General features: G+C 38.5%; 1 long non-coding RNA gene across 1 annotated transcript in view; it reads right to left on the reverse strand.

Annotated features, from left to right (window-relative positions):
• LOC144218449 (uncharacterized) overlaps positions 1 to 15,164 on the reverse strand; it is a 27,119-nt gene extending 11,955 nt beyond the window's left edge. The window contains exons 1-2 of the long non-coding RNA XR_013331166.1: positions 15,046 to 15,164; positions 12,114 to 12,206 (exon numbers count right to left, since the gene is read on the reverse strand). This is a non-coding gene — a long non-coding RNA (uncharacterized LOC144218449). The remainder of the gene's footprint in view (positions 1 to 12,113; positions 12,207 to 15,045) is intronic.
• Between the last annotated feature and the right edge of the window lie 1,470 nt (positions 15,165 to 16,634).

Genomic DNA, 16,634 nt, shown 5'->3' on the forward strand with positions numbered 1-16,634 from the left:
ACAAAAAAAAAAAAGTTACGGTAAAAAAAAAAAAAAAAAAAAAAAAAAAAAAAAAAGACATGAAGACATGGAACAAATTTAAATGGATGTTAATAAGTGAAAGAAGCCAATCTAAAATGCCTACATACCTTATGATACAAATTAAGTGGCATTCTGAAAAAAGGTCCAACTATGGAGTGAATAAAAAGATCAATGGATTCCAGTGGCTGGAGGTGAGGGGAGAGTTGTACAGGGGATTTTTAGGGCAATTAAAATGCTCTGTATGATACTGTAATGATGGATACATGTCATTATACATTAATGTAAGACCATAGAATATATAACATGAAGAGTGAACTATAAACTATGGACTTTGGGTTATTTTCATGGGTCAGTGTAGGTTCATCAGTCTCTGGGAAATTGCTGTACTTCCGGCTGTGAACCTATTGCTCTCAATAAACAAACAGACAAATGAATAAATGAATAAATGAATAGTGTCTTCAAAGATTAAAAAAAAAAAAAAAAAAAGTTATCCAGGAAGGTGGGAAGTGAAAATTCAGTGAATCTCTGACAGCTGGAAATGGGATAAGATAGGGAGGGATAAAGGTAATTGAAACAGGTTGAGCAAAAGCCAACCTAAAATTAGAAAATTTTCACACTTCTCAATTAACAGCTAGTCTTTTTAAATGAATGATTCATCGGCAAATTAACTGATTCTAAGCTAAAACTGGAGTCTTCCCACTGTAAAAATCATGTTCACATTCCACCATCATGTGCAAGAGTATCTCAAACTACAAATTTGGCTTCATTACTTACCATTAAAAACTTCCAAAACCATGCTACTAAAAAATCATAACCCATAATCAACATTTTCCAAAACTTTTCAGAGGACCCCTACTGAATAGCAGGAGCTCTACACAAATAACTGCTAATACCACTCATGGGGCTGGAACTTGCTATTACTATTTTGAGATTTCTATTTTGGATAGAAATGTCAATTATATTCAAGTGATTTTAAAAGGTAATTTAGGATGTTCTCTTTCCAGGCTAGCCTCTATTCCTCAAAACCTTTCAACATCAACTCTTTCCTAAACTGTCTTAGTAATAAAGAGCACTTACTTCTTAATAGGACTTTCTAAAACCATGATTATGTGATCAAAGACTTCCATTAATAATTGGGCTTTTCTTCTTGGCTGCAGGGCATATGTTCTCCTTCTGCTGCAAAGTAATTTTCCAAGAGTAAGAGTATATGCATGAAAATGTGGCTTGTAGAAACAGTATTGGATGCAATTTTGACAACTATGTGGCCGGCTCTGACCCACTGATGGCTATTGTGTGGGGTGCACAATGTTAGCCAGCACAATACTTAATGTTCTATTCCAGTAAGTTATGAGCATTTACATTCAGGACACAGAACTCTGGATTTCTGTTGTCTCACAAAAAAATTGAGGACCTGGTGAGACTGGGTTCACATTCTTCCCTTGTAACTCCATCAGCAGGAGTCATCAAGTCTCCCTTTTAGTAGGTCCTCTCCACTTTATCAGTGTCCCCAACTTTTCCTACTTCCCCTCGATACTGAGTTCCAGTGAGTTCTTTTGCTGCAGTTGTGCTCAAATTTTCCAATAATTTTAATGAAAACGTGAAATATGGACACGCATTTAGCAGATAAGAGTAAATTAAACCAGTGCAAGAGAATTGCATGTTTCAATTAAAAAAGGAAGAAAGAGAAACAAAGACGTAAGTCTGTGGACGTGGAGAGTATATGTTCATGATGCAAATTGAGAGTAAATGTGTAAGAGAATTATACCAAACCTGCTTAATTTCTGTTTCTATATTAGCCAGGAGCCAGTGAGGCAATGGAACTCATACAATTGCAAGAAGCAATTGCCATCTCTGGGGTTGGGAGAAACACAGGGAAGTAGTTGTACCTGGTAAAATGTGGAAGTCTCTGGAGAGAAGCAGCAGTCTGAGGGGCACCCCAGGCTTTTGCAGCAAAGGGTAGTGGCTGGGGCAGCTGTCTTTGATAAAGCACCCTAATGCTTAACCTGTGAAGGTTGGACAATTGGCACTAGGATAAATTGCTAGTTCTGGAATGTACAGCTTTTACTGGGAGTGGTGAAATGTCATGCTCACAGTGATAGAAAGAGCAGTCCGAAGTAGGAACAGAATGAAAACAGGAACTGCAATCAAAGAGGAAAAGGAAACAAAATTGAAAGGGGCAAGTTCTTCCCCTCTCCTCTGGCCCAGTCTCCTGCATGGCCCTCTGTAGGCCATCTCTTGTAGCTGGCTAAGCTAAAATTTGGTTTTTAGACACGAACATCACAAAAGAAAGGTGTGTTGGAAATTGAGAGTCAGTGGCTTTAATAGCTGATAGTACTACCTAACTGGTAGTTTATAATGTCATTTCACAATTTTTTTAATCCATTGAGTTTAGTTCAACTCCACAATTATGAAAAGCAGGAATGACTGACAATATCACCATGATCAATTTCCTATATGAAGACATGGAAGTAGAAAGTCATGGGTATGCCAAAAATCACATGTGTCACGAAGGCTGGATTGGAAGCAGGACATCTTGCCTACCAGCTAGCTCATTGGCTAATCACTGTCCCAGGTTACTTGTACAAATCCACAGGTAACTTGAATCCCTACAACTAATTAAGCCCATGAATGTTGCTGCTTTGGGGGAAAGAACTCTGTTGTTTGGCATGGCTCATTGTCCCAGGTCAGAGATGAAACCCATTTGCTTGTTGGCTGATTTTATTAAGTTCTGAAGAAGGGAAAAATGTGTCGCCATTTGAAGGTACTGGATATCTGAGGGAAATTGAATTTAATGTTTCCCGGAACACCAGTGTTATGTTTTTAAAAACCCTGAAGGAGTACAACTCAGCTTACTACCTTAAAGGAACAATGTCATGGATTGTACAATTTCTTCCAGTGCCAGTGCAAAGCATAACTCTGAGATGTGTGGTTATATTCTTAGTTCCAATAGAAAGTGAATTCAGGTGAATTAGTGGGGGGGGGGGGAGACATCCTTTCCTTAAACATTATTGCCATCTGCCAGGAAGTCAAAATAATGGCTACTACACAAATCTAGGAGAACAAGGTGAAAGGCATCTTCTCAGTTTGTGAAGTGTACAACTTGAACAATGGTAAGTGATAACTTCTATTTTCATAGACACTAGTTCTACAGACTAGTAAAAAATTTATAGAGAGGATGATTATATTAACTAGTGTTTGCTTTGTTTTAGTTGTTGTACTTACCATATCCTTTCATAGATTGATGGGTCTTAATAGATTTCTAAACAGGTGAATAAGTGCATTTCCCAGAACACTAGGCCCAAAGGAGGGGAGGCAGAAAATAAACCCTTTTCTTAAGGGACAGACTACAGGGAAAATTTTTGTTCCAGATCTTTCACAGAACATTTATCTATAAAAACAAAAACAAACAACAACCAAAAACACCCTTTGGAGTGCCTGGGTGGCTCAGTCAGTTAAGAGTCTGATTTCGTCTCAGGTCATGATCTCAGGTTCATGAGATGGAACCCCACATTGGGCTCTGCAGTGACAGTGTTGAGTCTGCTTGGGATTTTCTCTCTGTCCCTACTCTCCTCCCTCAAAAACCAAGAACAAATAATAATAACACCCTTCATTTTTCCTATACTCACCATCATTTACTTCAAGTTTACTAAGAAAGAGGAACCCTACTCCTTCCTATGTGATGATATGTGAGTATCTATCAGGGTGGGGGTAGGGCACTTACTTTTCACTTAATTCTCCAGATTCTCTGAGGAGATTTTTATTTCAGCATGTGTACGGGCACACATGCACATTCCAAAGATGGCATTCCTGAGACAGTATTTTTATTTCATTTGCCAATTCCCTCCCTCTGTGTCCCTTCTGAAAGAAGAATTTCCTAATCTGAAAAGTACTGGGGGAGAATCTGACATCAGTTGAATTATCTCCCACAGGAAAGCATGGCTACTGAATGGAAATATTAGGAATGGGGACCCATCTGACAGACTATTTCTTCCTCTCTTGAATGTTGAACATTTGCTTCATATTACAGAGCTTCACCTGACCAGGTTCTTTCACTCTTTTTTCCTCCTTCCAATGAAGTAAATCTCCCATTCTCAGTCTTCTCATTTCTGATCTGGCAGGTCAATTTAAATCAAGGTCTGAGATAGGAGGCCATAAACAATTCTCCAATCCAGCTTTGCCAGGAATAAAATGAATGCACTGTCAACCCAGTCTCCATAAGGTTGTGTTTGTTACCAATTTACTGGCAATGAGATGGTTGATCATAATATTAGCATACTTAAAAGTTCAAGATAATCTGTTAGGTTTCAACGTCATTGTGATTATATACCCTAGAAAGGTCATGGGCTTTCTCATAAATCTATAAGCTATCTTATTATTGGAGGAATTATAGAAATAACCAGATGAGTGCTTTTCAGGTATATTGAAGAGAAGTTTCAAACTTGGCTGTTGAACCAGGTGACATTTAAAATTGTGTACAACCCTAAGAATCTATTTCTGTAGATAAATTCCACTCAATTTTTAACTCTAAAAATTCTAAATATATTCATGAGAAGCCAGAATGGTGTACTGTTTAAAATAATGAACTTGGAATTGGACAGTCTTGTGTCTGAGTTCCAGTTTTGCTGCATTTTTTTGATAACTTGAAATCTCGCTAAATTTTTCTGAGCCTCCAGATTCTAGACTATGCCATGGGAATAAAAATATTTCTACATAAAAATATTTTGAGAACTAAGTGGGATAATTAAAGATATGTAGCATAGTACCTGCCACATTCCAAGCACTCAACAAATATTCGTTATCATTAGTCTTATTATTGAATGTACTTAAAAGCAGAAGGTATAATAAACAATTTCTGCAACAGACAGCTAACAAGCAAACCACACAGAAGCAGAGGTTTTGAAAGAACACAGAGATACAGATCTTTCCTTGGCTTGGCACATGGGGATTTGGGGAAGGGTTGTCACCTCAGCATAATCTATACTTTTCACTCCTGTTTGTAAACTGCACCCTGCCCTGGTTTCTTCCTTCTGCAAATCTACAATGACCATGATCTAGGGCCATTTGCTACACATAAAATGGGAGTTATAAAATATGGACCTAAAAACTTAATCATTAGTCATTCATTCCTTTAAAAAATATTTATTAATATCTATGATACAGTGAGTAGACTTGTTTCTAGAGACAAACTGGAAAATAGTAGGCTTGTTCCCTGTCATGATGTAATTCAACTCACAGTGGAGCAGTGGTTAACGGGGAGATGATATATGAGCAAATCCCCCCAACCCGTATTTAGCACAGCAGGGACATCCTTCTCTAATGACTGTGACTTTGCAGATCCTCTCAACAAAAAGGGGAGTCTCTTGCTCTACTCTTAATCTAGGCTTGCTCACATTACCTAATATGGCCAATGGGAGATTACAAACAAATATGTTTCTCACACAGAAGCATGTACACTGCTTGTCAGCAGCCTTGCTACCTCTTGCTGCTGTTGGGAGCCCTGCAATATAGGTTTATACAAGTCAGAATAGCATTGAATTCTTTGAGAAGGAGTGTATTGACTAGGAGGGGACAGGAGGGAACCCTTCTAACAATGTTTTATTTCTTTATCAGAATGGTAGTTACACAAATATGGGCATATATGCAAAGCCATTGAGCTCAAGTATTATTTACTCTTGTGCATATTGTCCCTACTCTTTATACACAAGTGTGTGCACACACATGTGTGTGTATGACTGGAGGAGTTAGAATATTGCCTGAGTACAAAAATCACAGAAGCTAGTGATAATAATGCTCAACTCTGTTGATATGGTCAAAAGACTGAGCGAGAGAAACTGCAGGATCAAGCAACATGGAGATTGTTGATAGACTCGATGAGAACAGTGTTCCTGGAAATAGTTGGGAAGAAATCTCATTTTATAGTAGGCATGCAGTGACTAGGAGGTTAAAAATTTGAGATGGTGTCATGTTTATCATGATGGGACAATAATATATGCTTGTATATGGATACAGTTCAGGAGAATTATAAATGAAGGAAGAGTGTTTTCTTTAAAGTTGAGAATTTTAAAAGAACCTGCTGTAACCATATATTATTATTAATGATCTGCTCTTTTATTATGGGTTTAATACATGTCAGGTGTTATCTTTTTTATTAGTCCCAATCTATACCTTGGTGTGGCACCTAGACCCACTCAACCACTCTGCAACCCCATATGTAAAAAAATAAAATAACCCCCCCCCAAAAAAACCCAAAATACAAACAAAACCAAAAAAACACAAGACTTGTCATCAAGATCTCTTAATTCTATGACAGAGTTACAAACCTTCTTTTCTTATTTCATCTTGGTTACCGCAGGTACCATGCAGGCACAATTTTCCCATAGAGACCATCAAAGATTACAAAGAGAAAATATTCTTAAGAGCCCCTCACTCCCTGGGAATCTAGATTTATCAGCAGAATGGTCTTGTCATAGGGTAGACTTGTCTTTAAAATTTCCCCAAAGGTCCTTGTGACTCTTCAAGTTTTAATTTCCCTCTTTCATTCCCACAAAACAAGTACATTTCCTTCTTCTCCTATAAAATTGTCTTGTCACTTGTGACATTAATGTAGAGAAGAATTCTGTTAAAAGTGGTCTTTGCTTCTCTTGATCTTATAGCATGCCTCAGCTCTGGCATGCCTCAAGAAATACAGGGGAGATAATGGGCTTTGCTTTCTAGACTTCCAGGAAGGTCCGGAGAGGAAGTGGGGAAGGGCATTGGGAGAGGTTTTATCTTTCCATTTCATACTGCTTTGTCTAACCTCCATCAAAAAATATTAGAGCTGAAGGGGCTATGGGGATCATTTAATCTATTCCTATTCATTCCTATTCATTTACAGATAAAGAAACAGAGTGGTGAGGTGATTTGCATAAAACCTCAGTTAATTATTGACAGAGAGTGTTCCCAATCTCCTGTTCCATGCCTGACTGTGTGTTCACTGGAAAAGTAGCTTCATGTACCTGAGCTGCAAAACTACAAGAGATGCTTCTCAGACCTGGGTGATCTTCAGACTTAGCTATAAATCTTAAATAAAAAACAAAAAACAAACAAAAAATAACCCAAACACATACATTCCCAAGTCTCACTCCCTATATTAGGATAACTGCACTTAGGCTAGTGTCCCTATCCTGAAATCTGTCATTTGACAGCAAAGAATTAATACAGCATGCCTATTCTTTGGAAAGATCTGTGTGCATGCTGGCCCTTGGCTGGCGTCTGGGTATTTGGATTTTGTCAAATTCTCCAAGGGTTAAGAATATTTTGCCTGCTGGGTTTACCAGTCACAATCACCTGATTTCCTTCCAAGAGTCTGATGCATAATAGTCATGGCCAGCCATTGTGTCTATGACACTTGTCCCTAATGAAAATCCTGGCCCCTGGGTTTCCAGTAAGCATCCACAGGCAAACGAATTGTGTGTTTTACCTTCTGCATGTTAAGGGTTGGGGGAGAATGTGCTCTCTGTGGTCTCTTTAGGGAGAGCCAAAGAAGTCTGGACATGAATGTAAACACTACAACTGCTCAATGTATCTTTTCCCCTTACTGACCTACTTGTGTATTCTTACTATGCTGTTGAAATCAATAGATCTTGGCTGTGAAAACTGTGTGCTGAGTATCTGGAATCCTTCTAGAAAAGTGCCATGCTTGTGGTGGACTCGAGGCTGCTGATTCAAATTTGCTCAAGAGCGGTTCCATAAGTAGAGATACAGTTGACAAAGGAATAGAAACAGGTCTTCTGTGTCTTATGAGCAGCCAGATTTGGAAACTCCTAGAGAAGACCTGTTTGAAAGTCATGAGTTGATACCATTTGCTCCAACCTTGTCTTTATAGAACCTTATTCAATAGTAAGAGAAACCAAGGGTATGGTCTCCATTTGATGTAGGCATTTCAACCTTAATAGTTCTGGCAACATTTTGATTTTTCAGCCAAAATTATCTCCACTGATATTCTTGCCCTTTCATTAAATGGTAGGGTCTTCCTTGTCTTCTCCATTTTCTCAGACACCAAACTTTTAAGTCACTCTTAATTCTCTTTTTCTTATCCCACATTAAAACATTGATTATTGCAGAGACTAACTTCACAATGTATCACAAAATGCAATCACTTCATACTAACTCTACCTTTACCACTTTGGTTCAATTATCCTCTCTCACCTGAAGTATCACATTACTGTCACACATCACTATCATTACTGTCCACCTACCTATTGTCACTCCATGAGGGCCCCTGATCACACACTCCATGGTGAACCTATTTGCCTCACAGTGTCTTCTTAAAACAAAGGTCTTATCCTATCACATCTCTTGGCCACTGGCTTCCCACCTCAGTCAAAATAAAATCCCAAAGCCTTATCATGGCCTACAGACCCCTTGACAATCTGGCCCCAACTATTGCTCAGACTAATCAGTTCGATACTTCCTTCCACCACAACCTTCCCTCCAGCCACATTCTCCTTGTAGTTCTCATGCTCTTTTACCCAAGTGTCTTTTTAATTGTTATTAAAAAGAGCCTAAAATGTTTTTCTCTCAAATATTGGCTGGCTCAGCCTCACATTCTGCAGGCCACAGTTCTTTTATCACCACATTAGAGAAACCTCTCCTGAGCACCCTGAGCAAAATAGCCCCCTATCTTGCTCTTATTTGTTGCCTTACTTTGTTTCTTTTTCTTCACAGCATTTCTGAGCCCTGGAAATAATATGTATATGCTCGCGTATTCAAATACGGATTTTGTTTTCCTCATTTCTCCTCCCAGCTCTATCCACTGTGTCTAGAATAGTAACTGACTCAGAGGAGAAGGTGAAAAATAGGATAAAGCAATGACTGAGCTGAGATTTGGAGGGTGAGCAGTGCCTATCTGGGGAAAAGGGATGGTCAAGGGAAGGCTTATTGAAGCAAACTTCAGTGAGAATCAGACCCAGGGGAAGGACACAGGAGACGGACTTGTTTCAGAGACCAGGAGATAAAGCAGTTAAAGCAGTAACTTATATCACAGGGACTGCAGAGAAATCTAACTCCCTTTGGCCCTTCAATCTCACTCTGTCATTCTTTGGAGTCATAAAGATTTTCTCAGTCCTCAATTTCAAGACTGAGCTGCCACAGTGGATTGACACAGAGAACATGGGAACAGCTCTTCCTAGTTTGTTCCTGCTTTGGAGCCTTTGTTAAGTCAGCAAACCTTTCAGTTGCAGGGCTCATCCATTGACAGAGCTGGGTTTCAAGGCTGCTCCTCGGGGGTCCTGCAGAGCTACATGAATTGATGAGAGGAATGGCCTTTGACCTTCCAGAGAAAAACAGGATAAAAAAGCCTATTTCTATTTCTTTTCCTTTATTTTTTTAAAATAGGACTCTGAATTCCAAATAAGCCAAGCCTATAGAGAAACTTGCAAGTGATTTAAAAAAAAAAATCTTGGGCACAGGATCCAAAAACTCCTCAAAGATTGAAACATTTGTTTGAAAGGGACAAAGTGCCATGCATTTTAAAAGCAGAATCATACAAAATAGCTCTCTCTCTCTCTCTCTCTCTTACTCTCACTCTCCCCCTCCTGCTGCTTAAGGGAATACTAGGACAAGTGACATTTCTATTACAGATAAAAATATATTTTTAACTATGTATTGGAGATATTTGCTAGCTGGCCTATTCTGGCTAGAAGGAAACTTCCATGGAAAATGAAACCCCACTCAGGTTATTTGGGCATTTGCATGCTTTGCAAGAAAGACATATGTGTAATTACGGAAAGGATATTTTGGACTAAGCTGGTGGGAGCAGGTATAAAAGTAGATGCACTCAACGTCACTTTTTCTTTCACTGTAGATTTGACAAGATCTAAACTAGATTAGAAGTCTATTGAGATAGCATCACATTCCAGGAATCTGAGGTTCCAAGAGCTTTCTTCCTTGGCATCTTGTGAGTCAACATGATGACCAACAACAGAACTCATTTAGGAGTACCTACTTTATGTAAAGAAACCCCAGACCAATATAAAACTAATATAAAGTAGTAGTTAAAAATGTGTGAAGTCAGATCATCTGAGATGAAAGTTCAATTCTACCATATTACCAGATGTGTACCTTTAGAGAATCTACTTAACTTCTCTTCCTCTGTTTTGTCATACGTTGAGTTATTGTCATTATAGTATCAGATAATCCCTTCAGAACATGTAGAATGGTCCTGGTCAGATCATAAAGCCCAACAAATGGGATCTATTTTTATTTATCTGAAACACTAATTCTGTGCGAATTCAATCACAATGCCAAGAGACATGATTCTCCTTTTATTTTTAATTTGTTATTCAACAAGTATTTATCAAATTCTTAGTATGTGCTAGGTACCAGTCCACATAATGTAGATGGCAAAAAATAATTATGACTATTCCTTCTTTTAAGAAGCAGGCAACAGGATGATACAGGAAGGTATGAATACATGGTAATGGCAACACAAGCCACTGTATTTGTGATAAATTGCCAAACGGATTATATAAATAATATATGCTTAAAATTGAAAGGAGGGAGACATTGGTAAGGACTGTAAGAGGACCACTTATGAGGAACAACTTGCTAGGCTTTACAGGAGAAATAGATCTGGCCTGGCTGTAAAGGAAGGCAAGTACATTGAATACCTAGGAGGGAACTGAGCACTTGAAAGGCAGGCTCTGGTCTCTCTCAGTGTGTGAATCCTCTCAGAGCAGATTCCTCTTGTTTAGATGAAGAGAGGAGAGACTAATATTATCCTTTTGGGTTATTGGTAGAATCTGGGCCTGGAGACATGTTTCAAGAAAACCAAAGAAGAACCTTCCAGCAAAAGTCAGGGGTGCTTAAGACTGTGGAGAGATCCAACACCACAGTCACCCACAAGGAAGTCTTGATTTGGGTGGAAGATGGGCAGATGACTTCCAACATTTTCTGTAAGCTCAGATTCTGAGCTTGGGTGTAGGGTTCTGCCAATATGGGTATATTGGGCTAAAGAAGTGATTTTTTTGGGCCCTCCCCTATCATTTATTCCATGGATATGTCCTTCTTCCTGTCTAGTTGGGCACACATCTTACAACAGCGATAGTGGAGGAGAAGAATCCCCCTCTAATATCTCTCCTATTGGTTGGCTGTAAAGACTTAAGACATTTCTATGAAAGTGCTTTGTTTTCTTCTTCCTCTTCTTCCTCTTCCTCCTCCTCCACTTCCTCCTCCTCCTCCTCCTCCTCTTCCTCCTCTTCATCTTCTTTTTTAAGTAGGCTCCATACCCAATGCAGAACCCAACACGGGGCTTGAATTCATGACCCTGATATCAAGGCCTGAGCTGAGATCAAAAGTCAGATGCTTAACTGACTGAGCTACCCAGGTGCACCTATCAAAGTGCTTTCTAAGTTGTCATGGGCAGCGTCAATGTAAAAACTGAATAAAGTAGAATCAATTTGATATTTCAAATTCACCATTGTTTCTGGGAACAGGGTAGTACACAGAACTAGATTTCAACCTCCTATATTCTTCCTTCCCACACCAGCCCCCATACATCATCACCTCCATTTGTACATGAACTCTGACTTCATCCACTGTTTAGTGGCAAATGGTCTATAAGTCAATGCCATTCATGTTTATCTACTCCCTCCTCCAATCTCTCCAGGGAGTAAGCATTATTGTTTCTTTATTTCCCAGATGAAGAAAGTGGTACTGAGATAGCAAGTAAACAGCTCAAGGTCATAGTCTTTAGTGAGCACAATCAGATCCTGAATCTAGTCCAGCTCTGTTAGATACCAAGTCTGACAAGTTTGTGCTGTAGGATTTATGGCTATGTCAGAGAGGCTAACAGCCAGGAGTCTGCTGCCCACATGCTGCTTGGGAGACTTGGACCAAAGGGTATTCAGGATATCCCATTTTGGCATCTTCCTCCCACTTTATCCCTGGGCTCCTAAATATTCTTTTCCCTGTCTAAGTCAACAATGTGCTCCTTTGAAAAGTTATACAAACTTGTCTTCTTGCCAATGACAAGAAAGGATAGTAATAAAATGGACTTTTCTAGAATGAATAGCCACATGACATGCACTGAAAAAAGCCATGATGCAACTTACCCAGAGCAGCTTTAGGATTGGACTCCGTCACTCACTTGCTAAGTTCTGGCACACAGATATATTCTTAAATGCTTTGGGCCTCAGTATCTTCATCTACAATAAGAAAACATTGTCTGTTGCTATGAGGATGAAGTCAGATCATTGATATGGAAGAAGTTTTAAATTATAAAGCACTAAAAACACACAAAGTACTATTTGGCAGGCTGTACAGAAGCAATCAGATTAACAGGAATGGAGTTCACAATGAAGGGAAGCAGATTAGGCACCCCAAATTATGCCACTTTGGCCTATTGATTACCTTGAATTAAAGTCACTTAAAAAAGAAAAAAAGAACAGGTGTAAGAAGGATACAGACCTTCTTTAGTCTCCCTGAAAACATAAAATAAATCTCTCATGTGAAGGTAACCTCCTTGTACCAGGAGGTAGGGAAACATCCTTGTCACCAGAGAGATAGGGAAGAGAGTATGAACCTTGCTACTTCTTCACTAAATTTGTTACCCCAACCCAGATCTTTACCTTGTCAGTTCTTCACAAATTTATTATTTCTTTAAGTTATAAAAACTGGCTGCTTTGCACACTTCTTTGAGCCTCATAATTTTGAGGCTCCTATACATATGAAATTAAGTTTGTTTTTCTCTTGATAATCTGTCTTCTGTCAATTTAATTACTAAACCAGCCAAAGAGTCTTAAAGGGAAGAAGAGTTTTCTCCCCTGTAACACCCTAGTGACACCATTTATTCACTTACTGTCAGAGTGAGTTTGTACATTTCATTGTCCCTGAACCTCAGTTTCCTAATCTGAGAAATTGGGGGGTTTAGGATTGCTCAAAGGGTTCCTGTGAAGATTAATTAGGTTGTTTGCTTAGATCTTAGTTTTTTATAAATCATTCTAATCTATACCATAATTGTCGGGAAGAAATAAGGCATTTATAAAATCAAAGTAAATATACACAAAGATTAAGAGATGAATGAGCCTGATTTGTTGAAAGAACTTCAGGCTCCTAGGGGCTCCTGTATAAAGGAATAAGATGGACTCCATGGTTTTGCTCCATAGTCTGGGTTGGCTACAACAGAGTCAACTGCCTGAGATTAAAACTTCTCTTCAGTGATGGGTGTTTAAGAAGACTTGGTAGATAAAAGCCTATTTACTACTACTACTAATAATATTGTATTAATAAAAGGATGAGCTAGGCAAGCCCAGGTTGTTCTTCTTTCAAGAGAAGAGTGGAGTGGGTCTGCCTTCAACAGCCCCAGCCCTTTCATCCTTGGGAGAGCAGATGCATCAGTGTCTAGCATGTAGGATGATCTGGGCAGAGCAGGCTTATGGAACAAAACCAACAACTTCCCCAACACTCATAGCACCCACTTCCCTAACTTTGGCTGCACCCCAGGCTTATTCTGTGGCTGTGGCCTGGAAACCTGTTAGCCTGCAAAAAGATATCATTAACTCTGGAATCTAGATTGCAGGAACAAGCTAAGAGCTATGTCTTTTGAAGAGAACGCAGGAGCATAAGCAAGGTAAAGAGGGCATGCTTGTGACTCCTACAGACTTAGGAATCGGGTGGACAGTGGTAGAAAACTCAGCTTTGCACATTATATATGCTTTCCAAGTCTCAGGGTCTTCATCTGTTCAGTGGACACAATAATGTCACCCTTTTTGGTCTGTTGTGATTTCAGGTCATTAAATAAGATAACATGCAATAGAATGAATGTTGTGATTCACACACACTAAATGTTCAAATTTGAAAGCTATTTATTGGATGTTTCGTTTTGGGGGAACATAGACAAAAACATAAAATATATGTTAAATCTCTGCCTGCCTGTGTCAAAATGAACAGCTTATTTAGTGCTAATCTCAGACAAGGCAGTGTCCTAAAAGCTGTGCGGAATAAAAAAATGTGTACTTAGTAGCCTTGTCTTTAAATAGCTTCTATGCCAGTAAAACCAAGTACGAAAAAAGAAAAAAAGTGAGTTGCAAAAGGTTTTATACATCTGGGCCTAAAGAGCAGTCAAACAAGTAAGTACTATAGGAATTCAGATGAGGAATTGGAATGACCTGGGAAAACATTTCACAAAAGGATCATTTTGGGGAGTGGGGGTTATTTAGCCTTTCATTTTAACAGTTTGTCAATTATGAATATTAGCAATAAAAATATTGTCTCAATAGCTTTGCTACAGACAATGTTAGGTTGGGCCTTGAAAGATATTTAGGAAATACAGAGAGAGAGAGGCAACTGGGATTAATTTCTCTATCGATTTAATTGACTAAGAAGCAAAAGAAGAATGTTAGTTTTTCCTTAGCTCTAGCTTTAACTACTTACTGACCATTCCATTATGTGTCTTCACTACTCCCCCCAACTCCTCTCACTAGTTCTTGGAAAAAAGCTCTCTAGATATCCTATAAACATCTCAAATTCAACACATTGTTAAAATATTAGGAGTATTATCTTTTCTTGAAGAATGGGCACTACTATGGTTCCTGTCTTGACTGAGGTCATCACTATACCTACCAGAAGAGGTTGTCTACCCTTGTCCATTCTTGCCAAGTGTGCCAAACCTCAAGACTCAGTCATCCCCTGACACAGGGCCATTTCTATTGCTAGTCATGTAGGCAATTAAGTAGGCCAAGACAGCTGCAGCATGTACAGTCCAACTCCTCGCTCCCCAGGACCCAGGGACTCTTCTGTTTACTGCCTGCTATAAAATGTACTGGGCCATTGGCCACAGGTGCGTCAGCTGAAGTGAGACCTATAGAGTATATAACTACCATCTGGGCTCATCACATCACTCTGTGGGCCTTGAGAACACACTGCCACTAAAATGCTCACACTCCGGCTATCTTCTGTGCAGTGACTAATATCCTGTCTTATTTGGATCAATTGAGTCTCAATGCCTACATTTTGCACCTATGGAGTTACTGAAAATAAACCTACTTGCCAGCAGAGCCATGTCCTTTAGGGTCTTGTTTCTCTTCGCTCTAGGAAATTAGATTCTTCTGATACCGTCCGTTATAGTTCAAGTTGAAAATTTAACATCATTCCCAATTCTTTCCTCTCCCTGGATCCTTTAACATTATTGTAGGTTCAGAACATCAGAACCTTGTCACTCCAAAGTTCTGCCTTCTGTTGGGCTTCTCATTTCTCCTATGGTTAGTCTCCTTAGCTCAGACCTTATTTATCTCAGGGAGGTCTTATAATTTAGTGATTTCATGAGGGGGGCAGGTAGGGGGGAAAAAAAAGTCTAGATTTAAATTCTATCAATGCTACTTGCAATCTTTAAGTCCTTTACCAGTTTCTTGATATCTTAGTGTCTTGTTTTCCTCCTCTATAAAATGGGGTTAGTTAAGATTAACTGATTTACAGGGTTGTATGAAGATTACATGAATTAAAACATGTAAATCACCAGTAACTGCCAAAAAATAGAAGCTCCATTAATGTTTACCATGATTTTTATCATAAAATCCAGCCTTATGGTATCCCAGCTACCATGTAGTTTTCAGAACTTTATTACTCACATGCTGGAAAATAGATCTCTGGTCATGTCTAGGAAGGAAGGCAAATTCCCCTGTCTTTGGCCTTTCAATACCTGAACATATTCCTCTTCTTTCCTTAGAATACTCCCTAACTTCATGCAATGTTTAAGTCCTAAAGAAAGCTCTTCAAACCTTTTGTATTTTTGTTTCCTTTCAGTACACTTCTTGGTTTCCTCAGGGATTTTGTTGTTGTTGTTGTTGTTGTTGTTTGTTTTTCTTTCACCTTAAATGTCTATGACTAATCGATGTCTTAGCATAGTAAATGGAATATTGAAGATTCAGTCAATATTTTCTGAAGGAACGGATGAATGAAGAAAAATAAAGGAAAGAAGGCAAAGGAAGGCGAGAAGGAAGAAGAGAAGGACAAAATAAAAGAAAGGGAGGGACAAAAGGAAGGAAATAAGCAAGCAAGCAATCATAAGATCTGCCAGTTATGAATTTGTGCATTGAGCAAGAATTATTTTCTAAATGAAGATCACAATGACTGAAGAGTTTCTTATGGCCATTTTCCTTATGAAAATTCAATGCTTTATATATAGATTCACAAATGTTTTTTTTTTTAATCTTAGAGGGAACCAAATAATCTCGCTAGGAAATATTTATCATGTTTTTTAAAACATACTCATACTTCTCTTTATTGTTCTTTATTTTCTAGAGAGAAGAAATCAGAATTGGGTATCATTCCTAGGATTTGAATACATAGGTTTATATATGAACTTCTGTCAAAAATCCTTATTTACATGAAGAAAAAATATATATTCCTCAGCTTTGCCAAATAAAGTCCCAGTTTATGCATGTTATTTCGGTGTAATTATTAAGAACTCTTTGTTTTACTCTCAAAAGTATCTCGGTTTTGAGGAAAAATCGTATTTTAATATTATACATAAGTTAGTGTTATGGTTAAGATTACATAAGAAATTAGAGTCAAGTATTATTGACATGGTACACAATATTCAGCAGATCCATCAAAAACATTGAGTATTCTGTGTG

This window comes from Crocuta crocuta, unplaced genomic scaffold (assembly GCF_008692635.1).
Source record: "Crocuta crocuta isolate KB4526 unplaced genomic scaffold, BGI_CrCroc_1.0 scaffold619, whole genome shotgun sequence".
Classification (NCBI taxonomy): domain Eukaryota; kingdom Metazoa; phylum Chordata; class Mammalia; order Carnivora; family Hyaenidae; genus Crocuta; species Crocuta crocuta.